Here is a 12728-nt window from a genome sequence, read left to right on the forward strand (position 1 = left end):
CTGAAAGACAAAAAAAGTAAGTATAAAAAGTGGAAGGAGGGGGACATAACTAAGGCAGAATATCAGCAAATAGCCCGAGCCTGTAAAGATGAAGTGAGGAAAGCTAAGGCTCACAATGAAGAAAGGCTTGCCACAAAAGTAAAAATTAACAAAAAAAGCTTCTTCCAACATGTTAAAAACAAGAAAAAAGTTAAGGAAACAATTGGTCCATTGCTAGGAGAAAGTGGCAAGAAGGTGACAAGCAACAGGGAGAAAGCAGAACTATTTAACTCATGTTTTGCATCTGTCTTTACACAAAGGGATAAAACAGTCCAACCTATCAAAAGCAGCACCACAAAATTAGGAACACAAATTGAAATAAGGAAGAAAATGGTAAGTGAGCACCTGTCTACCCTAGATGAGTTCAAATCACCAGGACCGGATGGATTACACCCCAGAGTTCTGAAGGAACTAGCAGACGAGATCTCAGAACCACTGAATTATATCTTTCAGAGATCCTGGAACACCGGGGAACTACCAGAGGACTGGAAAAGAGCTGATGTGGTTCCCATCTTCAAAAAAGGGAAAAAATTAGATCCAGGAAACTACAGACCTATCAGCCTAACCTCAATACCAGGAAAGATTCTGGAAAAAATAATCAAGCAACGAATTTGCGAACACCTAGAAGCAAACAAAGTAATAGCCAAAAGCCAACATGGATTTGTCAAAAACAGATCATGCCAGACTAATCTTATTGCATTCTTTGATAATGTGACAAAATTAGTGGACCAGAGGAATGCCGTTGATATAGTTTACTTGGACTTCAGTAAGGCTTTTGATAAGGTAGACCATAACCTACTACTAGATAAAGTAGAAGAATGTGGGTTAGACAGCATCACCACCAGATGGATTGGTAACTGGCTGACCAACCGCACTCAACGTGTAGTTCTCAATGGAACTGCATCTACATGGAGGGAAGTATGCAGTGGAGTACCCCAAGGCTCTGTTTTAGGCCCAGTACTCTTCAACATCTTCATCAATGATTTGGATGAGGGAATAAATGGGGAACTCATCAAATTTGCAGATGATACCAAGCTGGCAGGAATAGCCAACACTCCAGAAGATAGGCTTAAGATACAGAAGGATCTTGACAAACTTGAACATTGGGCACTATCTAATAAAATGAAATTCAATGGTGAAAAGAGTAAGGTTCTACATTTAGGCAACAAAAACGGAATGCACAGGTACAGTATAGGTGATACCTTACTCAGTAGTAGTAACTGTGAAAGGGATCTTGGAGTCCTAGTGGACAACCATTTAAATATGAGCCAGCAGTGTGCAGCAGCTGCCAAAAAAGCCAACACAGTTCTAGGCTGCATCAACAGAGGGATAGAATCAAGATCACGTGAAGTGTTAATACCACTTTATAATGCCTTGGTAAGGCCACACTTGGAATACTGCATTCAGTTCTGGTCGCCACGATGTAAAAAAGATGTGGAGACTCTAGAAAGAGTGCAGAGAAGAGCAACAAAGATGATTAGGGGACTGGAGACTAAAACATATGAAGAACGGTTGCAGGAACTGGGTATGTTTAGCTTAAGAGAAAGAAGGACTAGGGGAGACATGATAGCATTATTCCAATATCTCAGAGGTTGCCACAAAGAAGAGGGAGTCAAACTATTCTCCAAAGCACCTGAGGGTAGAACAAGAAGCAATGGGTGGAAACTAATCAAGGAGAGAAGCAACTTAGAACTGAGGAGAAATTTCCTGACAGTGAGAACAATTAATCAGTGGAACAGCTTGCCTCCAGAAGTTGTGAATGCCCCAACACTGGAAGTCTTTAAGAAGATGTTGGATAGCTATTTGTCTGAAACGGTATAGGGTTTCCTGCCTAGGCAGGGGGTTGGACTAGAAGACCTCCAAGGTCCCTTCCAACTCTACTATTGTATTGTATTGTATTATTTTGAAATATGGTGTATTTGAATTACTGTCCTTTTTTCAAAGGATTTAAAAAGAAACACATTCTTATCTATATTGTGGTACTAAAAACATTCAGTTCATACAACGGTGTCCATACATACTGAATGAATCAAATTGAACATCTATACAATAGTTGGACAATGATTGTCTAACTTGCTCCCAGCTGTGCTCCATATAAAATTTGAGAAGGAAAGATCTGATTGGCTTGCTAATTTCTTTTTCATGCTTGGTTTGAGGATATGGCACAATTCATTCCTTCATTCAAACAGCTTACTCTTGAGCTTTAAGAATAGGAGGACTGCTTTAAAAATCTTCACATTGCTATTGAAATAGTAACAGTCACCATGTGAGATGGGTTGTGTACAGATATGAATAAATAAACTTCAAATTGTTGTTTATAACTGTGCCGTCCCAAACTATTAATAATTGATATATAACATGCACATATTTTCAAAACAACTATATTCAGTTGCAACTGCTGAATACCTGATGTTTAAGGCACCTCTTTCAATAAGCACTATTGATTGCTTCTAATAAATTATGTAGGTTCAAAATCTTCTAAAATATTCTCATAACTCTAATAACATGGAGGCAGATGTACATCTTTTCATTACACAAAACATGAGTTGCAATATTTATGCTACTGTCATGAGAGCAAGCCACTACTGAAATACTATTTGTCTTTTAACCACTCTAAAGAAGGGGAACATTTATACCGTCTCCCTTTAAATCTATCTGACTATGGACTGATGGAGGCCAAAGCTTTTGTCAGTGGGTTTATAGCTCTTTCTAGACTCATGATCTTTAATTATCTTTTTTTTTCCCTGAGACCCACATATATCTTTTTGGATTGGGGCATAATTTAGTTCTACAAGTCTGCTCATGAAAAGCAAGACTCCAAGAGTGGAAACTAATTTATGTTTCTTAAAAGGGAAGGGCCATTTACTCACATCTGACCGAATTTGCATTAACTGGACCATCAAATTCAAATTACTCTCTTTAGGGAACCGAATAGTTTGGGACGTCACATACTTTTTCTCGTAAAGACTGTGAATATTGGTTCTATGAGTAAAAACATGACATTTTCTTAGGAAAAGGAGCTGGAAAAATAGTGTTTCTCAACAGATAAAATTCAAAGCTAAACAAAACTAGCAGGCAACTAAGTAGATTCGCAACTCTCTTGAAAACTGTGTTCAATGAAGGTTCATCAATAGTTCCACATCAAATCAATGGCAGGTTTTTTCTAGATTGAATAATACACTAGAAAAATAATTTTAAAAACCATAAAAATAAAAATTAAATAAAAGAGGTTTTAAAAAACCCAACTAATCAGATCTTTTCACTATGAGCTGCTCAACTTTTCTTTAGTGGCCCTAAAATATGTTGATTTCAGGATTTTGCCTTGTAATGTTTATTTGTTACATTTTCATTGACAAGTGCAAACTACCACATGTTGGAAAGAAATTATGTTACTTTCAAGGAACATATATGTTTTGTTTTTTAAATAACTCTTATGATAATGATGATGGTGTTATATTTCTTTGAATTGCTTGAAAATATAACACCCATTTCATTTTTGTATTTTACATACAGCATATTTCACATATATTGAACAGGAATTCCCTTTTTGTTTTGTAATAGGAAAAACACATTTTTATTGGGCAGATCCAAAATATAAAAATTACTAATAATTGTTCGTCTCCTCAAATTCTCTCTCAAATGCCCACATATTTTAATAGAGCCCAAAAGCCTTCTAGAAACGGTTAGCTTCTTAACATGGAAAAGTAAACTATCACTATGCAAGAGGTGCTTCACAAAGAAAATACACAACACTGACTCATAAATATTCTGATATAATTGTGCTCTTTACTCCTCAGATAGATGTATCATCCACTTTGAAGGGGTGTATTCAGAAGAAAGTTCTCAGGATAATGTTAGACTTATTTAAAAGAACCTTCAGTTTTTTCATGTTTAAGATAAGCCATTCTGGAATGCTAATAGAAAACTGAAGGTCTGCAGATAGTTCTTGTTTAATGACCATTGTTAAGTAAGTGTTTAAAGTGGCACTGAATGATACTTTTGCCTGGTCCCCAAAGTTATGGCTGTTGCAACATATCATGGTCACTTGATCAAAATTCAAGTGTTTGGCAGTCCACCCACATTTAGGATTGCAAGGATGTTTTAGTTCTCTCCATCTCCCCGTTTCCTCCTCTCCAACATCTTTGCCCTTTTGGCCACCCTGCATTCCACTGTCTCAGCTTGCCCTCATTCCCTCACCAGACCTTTACCATCTTTTTCTCCTGCTGGTGACAAGGTGTGCTGGCCTGGCCCTTTTCCTGAATCTCTATGTAGCCTTGTCCAAATCATCAAAAAGTCACCCTGGACCTATTTCTTTGATGTTTCTTTTATACATCTATTAATACATTGGCTTGCAGGAAGCTTGCTATCATTCTATTTTCAGCAATACATCAGTCAGAAATATAGCATTGTAATATTTAATAAGAAAAAGAACATAGAATTTCTACATTATTAAGAGAATCCTTCAACTGACATTGTGCCATTGAGCAACAAAGTGCTATCATCCTGACAAAGCTGGCTCAGAAACCTGAAAATTTTGCCAAGCATACAGAAACCTAGTACAGAGACAATTAATTAGGGTGTCATCTTCACATTTTTTCTGGGAACAGTGATTTTGTTTTCCAGAAAAGAAAGCTTTATCTATAAAAAGAGCAAGAAATAGTCAGGAATAATATTGAACAACTGCCTCTAAAAGAAAGAAGGCAGAAGAAAAAATGCCTGCCGATGTTGCAATATATAGAATATATTTGATAGAAAAGAGAATATCTTTATATAGTGTATTGATATTATACATCTTCAACTCTGGTGTGATATAACAATTTGAACATTATATAAATGTAGTATTAAATAAAAAGAACTATTCTATACTAATGTGTATAGTAACCAAATATTAAAATATGGAGTACAGCTTTCAATTTAGCACCTTAGAAAATTTTCCATTGAAAAAAAGCCTACACAAATGCTTAGGTTGCATATTATTCGAAATAACAAGGTCATTATATAAATAGCAACCATAACAAACGGATGCAATTTATCACACGCTGATAACAAATTCAGCAGAAAATGACTGCGTGGATACACTTGAGAGGTGAATCAGAATTATGTATAAGGGGAACAAAAAAAAATCTAGGGAGGAAGATGAAACAAATGCAGATTATAATCTCGTCTAAAAATAAATTATGACAGAGTCCTTTTATTAGGAAGGAAGATGCAAGGGAAGGGATACCACTACTTTAAAAATCAGGATTGCCAATTGACTTTAAAAAAACAACAACAGAAAAGCTTATCACAGAAAAGGGCATTTTTAACCTCAGCTTTCCTTTCCACATGTAGAAACCCCGTTATTAAAAGCCCAGGCAAATGTTGTCATTTATTGACCATCTTGATCACTGCAAAATATATACGAAGGAACAAAATATTAAGAATGTTTTCCCCGATATTTTCTTTTTTGCACCCCTTCGTTTTCATAACACGACTCTTCGTCCAAAGCCTCCCCAAGTATCGGAATGTCATTTTATTCTATTTGAAATGCATTGCACCATGAAATGCGGCTCATTTTTGCTGGTGGTGACCGACGACTGTCGCTTTCGCCCAGTGTTGTTTTTCAACCTCGGTAATTTTTAGAAGTTAATATTTAGGGCGAATTCTAGGAATTGGAAGTCCATAAATCTTAAAAAGTTGCCAAGATTGAAAAATATTGGACTAGACACCGGCGCAGATTCCTTCTTAGGGACCTAGGACTCTGCTTCGCCGCAGCAAAGAGGGCACTTCTCCGGCGACGGAGTCACCCGCCCTCCCCTCCCCAAGCAGGGAGAAAGCTCCCATGCAGCTTGGTGCCGCAACGCTCAGCTCTTTAATGCATAGACGGGAACCGCTGCAGCGATTCAAGACATTTCTGGCGCTACGGAAGTGACGTCGAAGAAAGGGCGGACCCCGTCGAAATCAGAGAGATAAAAAATAGAGCAATGCCTTCCTGTCCTGGTTGGCTTTAAACCAGTGTTTCCCAACCGTGGCAACTTGTAGATGTCTGGACTTCAACTCCCAGAATTCCCCAGCTGGCTGGGGAATTCTGGGAGCTGAAGTGCAGACATCTTCAAGTTGCCACGGTTGGGAAACGCTGCTTTAAGCGAAGACTTCATTTTCCAACAAGGGCAGCACATGGCTTTTGAAAAGGAAAAGGGAGGAAATATATTAGGTGAAGCACAGCGGGGCTGTAAGGCTGGGAGAGGATTACGCAGGAGATATTGCAGAAAGAATGCAAAAGCGAGATGGCTTGGGAGAAAATTGATTTTAAAGCTGATTCCCAAAGGTGCTTTTTCAAAAGGTTAACTGGACTTTATTTTCCCTTGAAGATGTTTCGCTTCATCATCCAAGAAGCTTCTTCAAACTAAAGAAGCTTCTTGGATGAGAAGCGAAACGTCTTCAAGGAAAAACAAAGTCCAGTTGCCTTTTGAAAAAGCACCTTTGGGCCAACCATGACTTGGATGACTGAGAATCTCTACAGACTTTTAGTGATGCAATTTGGGATGGATGGTGTGGGAGTATGAAGTTCCAGAAAAATTGCAGGCTAGAAGCATCATTAACACTAGGGTGACTCTGAGGACATAGATAAACCTCCAAGTGCTTCAACTATCCTCAAAATGGATACAAATGATCAGCTGTCTGCAAGGAGTGTAAATCCTTCCATTCCCCAACATCCAGTCAGAGCTGAAGTAGCTTCTTGGATGAGAAGCGAAACGTTTTCAAAGAAAAACAAGAAAGTCCATTTGCCTCCTGAAAAAGCACCTTTGGGACAATGGCCAGAAATGTGAATTCTTTCCTAGAGCAAAAGGTGCCAAAGATAAGGCTCAAGTCTTTGCTCTCGAGTAGATTACTGCAATTCACATTCTATGGGGCTGCTCTTGAAGGTGCTGCAAACTCAATGCAGCTGTCCATCTCCTTTTCTTTGGGAAGGTATTTGGGGGAGGAAGAATTTCCTTAAAGTTGCAGTAGTTTTTATTTAACAATATTTCGTTTAAAATGGTAAATTGTTTTGTCCTGACTTTGACTTTGCTTAAGTTTCGTACATTGTAGGCCATCTAAATTTGCTGGAAGAAGCAGACAGAAGTAACTAAATGAGTTTTCGTTTGTCAATCCTTTATGCCCATACAGAGAAGAAGAAAATCCATCTCTTAATTAAACAAAGCCAATGTAATTCACCAATCACCCATAATTAGAGAAGGTCAATACCACTAGAGAAAAATCCTGCATAGAAACAAGTTCCCCTAGAACAGGTGTATCTTACTACATCAATGCATCTCTTCCAGTATTAGCTGCAAAATTCCATTGAACCATTTAGATATTTAAAAAAGAATATTTTCTGTATCACTTTGGTGCATCTAGAGGTTGTCTTGATTTTTGTAATTCAGGTATGACAGCCCTCGTTCCAGCCTTGATGCATCACAAGTTTGTTTGTTATTGTTTTGAAATCAAAATTGGCTAGGCCCCTCTTGAACAATCTGATTAAGCAAAGGAATTATGATACAATATGAAACATTCCAAAGTGTACATGCAACATTGTATTGCAAAATGATTGTGGGACTGAGAAGTACATACAATAAAAGAATGTGTACATCACAATAATTTATGTATCAATGTAGGGGTGTGCATAAGTGCACCAGTGTGCCTAACGTCCCTGTCCCCATGTCCCCATTTATTTGTACCCATTTCCTGTGTTCTTATTCATGTTTATTCTAATTTCTGTTATCTTGTACATGAGTGACAAACTAAATAAATAAAAGTAAATACATTTTAGATGTGAAATCAGTAAGATATCTGTTGGATTGGGTAAAGGAAAGACACACTCAGGCTAAAGGCAACAACAGCTCTTTATTGTAACAGAACAACTATGTACAATCCAGCAAAGGTTCAGTCTGACAGCAGCCCTTTTATAGGGAGCTGTCAGACCCTTCCACCAATGAGATTGAATCTCTGTTCCTGCCGGAACAGAGGACCTTGGTGAAAACCATTATGGCAGTTGCTAGTATCTAACAATATCTTCAGAAGATTTTTAGCCTGAAAGGCATAACAATATTTAAGAATGATAATAACCTATTATCATTGCCGTGATGGCGAACATATGGCACTCATGCCAGAAGTGGCACTGGAGCCATTTCTCCTGGCACACGGAGCCATCACCAGTTGCTCTTCCGGGTTCGGGCGCAGCAGCCAGCTGGCGTGCCAGAAAACAGAAGAGCTGATCGGTGTGCATGCGCACACCAGGAAAATGATCTTTTTGTTTCCAGGATGCACATGCGCGTTGGCCATTTGGTGATCTGGTTCCTGGCGCTCATGCACACGCAAAAACCAGCAATAGGAAGAGCAACGGCCATGCATGCCAAAAGACGTGGAGAGGGGCTCCCGGCTATTGCTTCTTAGCAGAGCAGAGTTGTGGTCGGGGCTTACTTCTCTCCCCGCCCGAAAGGGCTTCTTGCATGGCCCCAGCCCTCTAGCCCATAGCTCATCTGTGGTCTGAAGTGCCTGGCCGGCTTGGGCGCTCCAGAAAAGCTGCGGCAGCGGCAGCCACAAGGGAAAGGGGCCCCTGCAGCCACTCCCACACCAGCCAGAAGGGGCACTATGACAGCCGCCGGGGGCAAGAGGGTGGCAGTGGCAAGGACAGGCAAGGGCTTCCCTCCCTCCCCACCAGAGCGGGATACTTGCACAGCTCCAGCCCGCGGTACTGACGTGCATCCACAGTCCGGAGTGCCTGGCTGGATCAGGCACCTCAGAAAAGCAGCGGCAGTGGCAGCCCCAGGGGGAAGGGTAGGAGGGACTAGGAAGCCACTGCAGCTGCTCCCACGTCAGCGAGCCAGGCCCTTGGTGGCGTCTTTATGCGGGTAGCTCGTCTCCCCACCAGCAGCTCCTCCAGCGTCCCAGCTGGAAGCAGCAGCGCAAGTCACCATTACCAGGGGCGAAGGGATGGCGGTGGCGAGAACGGACAATTGCCATCACTTCATCCCTTTCCCATCAGCAACTATTGCGCTGCCGCTTCCAGCAGGGATGCTGAAGGAGGAGCTGCTGGTGGGAGGCGAACTATCTGCATAAAGACGCCACCGAGGTTCTGGCAGAACATATCCCGGCTGGAAGCAGCAGTGCTTCGGACCGCAGATCCTCATCAGAGCCGCGGGCTGGAGCTGTGCAAGAAGCCTGCTCAGGTGGGGGAGGGGAGGGAGGGAAGCCCGGGCTCGCTTGTCCTCGCCATCGCCACTCTTTCGCCCCCGGTACCAGGACACCACTGAGGGCCTGGAAGAATATATCTCAGCTGGAAGCAGCAGTGCAACAGCCACCGCTACTCTTATTCTCTTTGAGAGCCACCTTGCTTGCCACAGCGCGAGGCGAGTGCTGCCAGGGAGAAATCAGAGGGAAAGGGAGGAGAAGGCCATCCCTAGCAGAAGTTTGTTTTCTTCTCCCCCTTCTGGTGATTTCTCTCCTGCAGTGCTCGCCTTGCGCCACGGCAAGCAAGATGGCTCTCAAAGAAAATGAAACAGGTGCAGCGCTCTCCCAACAGCTGAGGAAGGAAGAGGAGCCGGGCCCTCAGCTTTTGGAAGAAGCATCCATACCTGCTTCATTCTCTTTGAGAGCCACCTTGCAAAATGGGGAATTTTCTGACATTTTGCAACGGGAGCCAGTCCAGCACCCTGTGCATATGGGCCACCAGGGAGCCTTGAGGCTCACAACCACCATCTCCTGAAGGAAAAACAGCCTCCCCCAGGCTCCCGGAGGCCAGAAATGGCTTCAGGAAAGCCTCAGAAAGCTGGAGAGGGCAAAAAACAGCCCCAATGGGGCAACCGGAAGTTCAGAAACGACCCGTTTCTGACTTCCAGAGGGCCTCTACGGGGGTGGGGGAGGCCATTTTTGCCCCCCCCAAGCTTCAGGAAAGCCTCCGGAGCCTGGGAAAGGGGTGCATGCACGGGGGGGGGGGTCACATGCGCATGCACAGTTGAGTGAGGAATTGAGTGGGCATACGGGGGTGCACGGTAACACTCATGCGCGCAATTCTGGCACGCCATAAAAATAAGGTTTCCCATCACTGACCTATAAATTAAGAGTACATTAAGGACTACTAGATTTAGACTGAAAAAGACCAACGAATTACTAGATGTCAGCAAAGGAAACTCTAGTGACCCTCTGGATTTTTACAATCCCAGCCTGATCATCCTAGAAAAGATATGAGCTCCTTTATAAATAACCTTCAGGCAGGCCCACTATCAACCTTCCTTACATTGTTTTGGTGAACAGTTGCAAGGTGCCCTTTCTCAGCCCTTAGCCTGCAATATAGAATGAAACCCAGGTTTAAAATGTACAGATTTTATTTTTTCTAATTTTGAATTTCAATTATATAGAAAGTAAAGGATGTATGTTTGTGTTTTTATTTTTATAGTTATAATGTTCGCTGAAGAACATTTAATTTTGTTTTTAAATGAACAGTTAATTTCGTTGTACCGCGTGCAATGACAAAAAAGCAAACTAAAGTAATAGAGACGAGGAAGCATACCAATTCTTTGTCCTGGCTTTAAAGAGATGAGATTCCTTTGGCTGACCCCCCCCCCCGCTCCCCGCAACTGGGGACATCATGACAACGTTTTTATCGACAAGAAAGAAAAAAAATCTTTCCTTTTCAAGTTTTTATCGTCCTCGCAGTCCAGCACTGACATTTTCGGGTCGTCTTGCCTCCAAGCTATGATCCGAGTTACCTTTTTGCCCTTAGGCAAGGTCGACTAAGCGCGGCCACTTGGATTGAGTCCAGTTAAGAGTTTCAGAATTACACCCCGAAGTTCCTCCGCCACCCAGCAAGGGGGGCGAAAAAAAAAAAGCTCGTTAGGAACCCGGAAGTCATTGACGCGTCCGATAGAGGCGTCACTCTTCCCAACAATCCTTACGACCGACATTATGACGCAGAGGAGGGAGGAGGGGCGGAGAAAGAACAGCGGGTCAAGGGTAAGAAGGGGCGTGGTGGCGGTAACCACGGTAGCCTCGGCTTTTCCCCCTCTATTGGGAAGGAAGTAAAGCACGATGAGGACACGCTATGGCAGCCGCTGGAGGAGCAGGTGAGAGGGCCTGTCTTGCTGGTCTAGAGTGGGGCGGGGTGTTTTTTTGTTTTTTTTGTCTTAACCGCTCCTGCCCTGCAGCTCTTGCTCCCTCGGAGGGCGCCAATGAAGCGAGGGGCGGGTCCAGGGAGCGAGCGTGCCAGGTGTGGAACGTTGGATAAAAGGTGAATGGGGCGCGCGCGCGTTCTACCCTCGCTGCCCCCGCCCCGGGCAAAAGCGCGCGATGCTGCTACTACTGCTGCAGCTGCTGCGAGATTTTGCTCGTCTCTTGCGGTGTCGCCGGGTGCAGCCGAGGAGAAAACCCGAAGAAGGTGCTTCTTGCTGCGTTCAGGTGTTTTTCCTTCCCTCAACCGGAGTACAGAATAAACTTCCGCCGTTCATGCATTTCGGCCTCCCTGACTCCGGGTGGGAGAGAGTGCAGCAGCCGTAGCTGCGACCTCCCTTGTTAGCAAGCCGTCCGGAGGCGTGAAAGGCGTTGCTCGGAAGGATCCGGGAGGTTGAATCGTTTGCTCTTTTCGAAACAGGAAAAAGCAGCAAAGGGAATGAGCGGCTGCCGTTTTTTAATTACGGTTTCGGGCAGTGTCACGGGGTAGCATGGGTTTATTTGGGATCCCGGGTCGATTTGCAACCGCTGCTGCTTCCCAGCAGCGCTGCAGTTAACAAATCCTGCTGGCTTGTATTTGCCCTAACATAGGAAGCTGGAATGCATATGAACTTATGATTACAAGTTTTAACGTGGGGAGTTGAAGGAAGCAATACTTTAAAAAAAAAAATGATATCTTATGATGGCTTGCTGCATGCATCATGCTAAAACCGGAGGTCTTCAAACTTGACGGCTTTAAGATTTGTTGACTTCAACTCCCAGGATTCTCCAGCCAGCAGATTCTGGGAGTTGAAGTCCACAAGTCTTAAAGTTGCCAGGTTTGGGGACCCTGTCCTAAAATATAAAGCCAAAAAGGTTTGATTTTCAGATACTGGTTTTGGAATCTCGGTGTATGATTTAGTGTGTTGAGTGAACACTGACTGATGCTTTATGATTTTCCTCCCTTTTTGCAACCTCAGTACATTTTAAAGTACTACTTTTGACCTTCTTGCTTTCCTGCATAGCTCAGGCTAAAAGTGCACATTTGCCATCTGCAGGAAATACCCAAGCATTTCATTCTTGGTTTCTTCCTTTTTTTCCCTTGCACTTTCTGATATTGTAAAAAAAAATCCTTTCTGTAAAACCTAAAGAATAAACCGAAAATATCAATACTTAAATTTACACTTTTGCTGCACATTAATTAGTAGCTAAATCAAAAAAGGCAGAAAGAAATAAGCAATAAGCCAATAGAGTTTACTAAAGTTTAAATTCTATAGGCATTGAGTGTATTTGTCTTAGCACAATATAATAACAATGGTGTGATAATGAGTTTTAGGTAACATAATGCTGTATACATGAACTGTATATCTGCAGTTCAAGTAGACTTGAAGATACACCATTGATATTTTGGGAATGTTATTTAAGATAAGATAATTAAGATAAAATGTTATATAAACATTTCTTTGTAAACTCTCAGAAACTATACAAGAATCCCCAACATACTGTAGTTCTTTTGAAGTTTG

At 42.3% G+C, this 12728-nt stretch overlaps 1 protein-coding gene across 6 annotated transcripts in view; it reads left to right on the plus strand.

Moving 5' to 3' along the window:
* The first annotated feature begins 10991 nt into the window (after positions 1-10991).
* Positions 10992-12728, plus strand: part of PPIP5K2 (diphosphoinositol pentakisphosphate kinase 2) — a 58166-nt gene continuing 56429 nt past the window's right edge. For all 6 annotated transcript variants that reach the window (XM_081942160.1, XM_081942161.1, XM_081942162.1 and 3 more), the window contains exon 1: positions 10992-11123. The gene's annotated coding sequence lies outside the window, so the exon portion shown is untranslated. The remainder of the gene's footprint in view (positions 11124-12728) is intronic.

Source organism: Natrix helvetica, assembly GCF_964273705.1.
Source record: "Natrix helvetica genome assembly, chromosome: 2".
Classification (NCBI taxonomy): Eukaryota; Metazoa; Chordata; class Lepidosauria; order Squamata; family Natricidae; genus Natrix; species Natrix helvetica.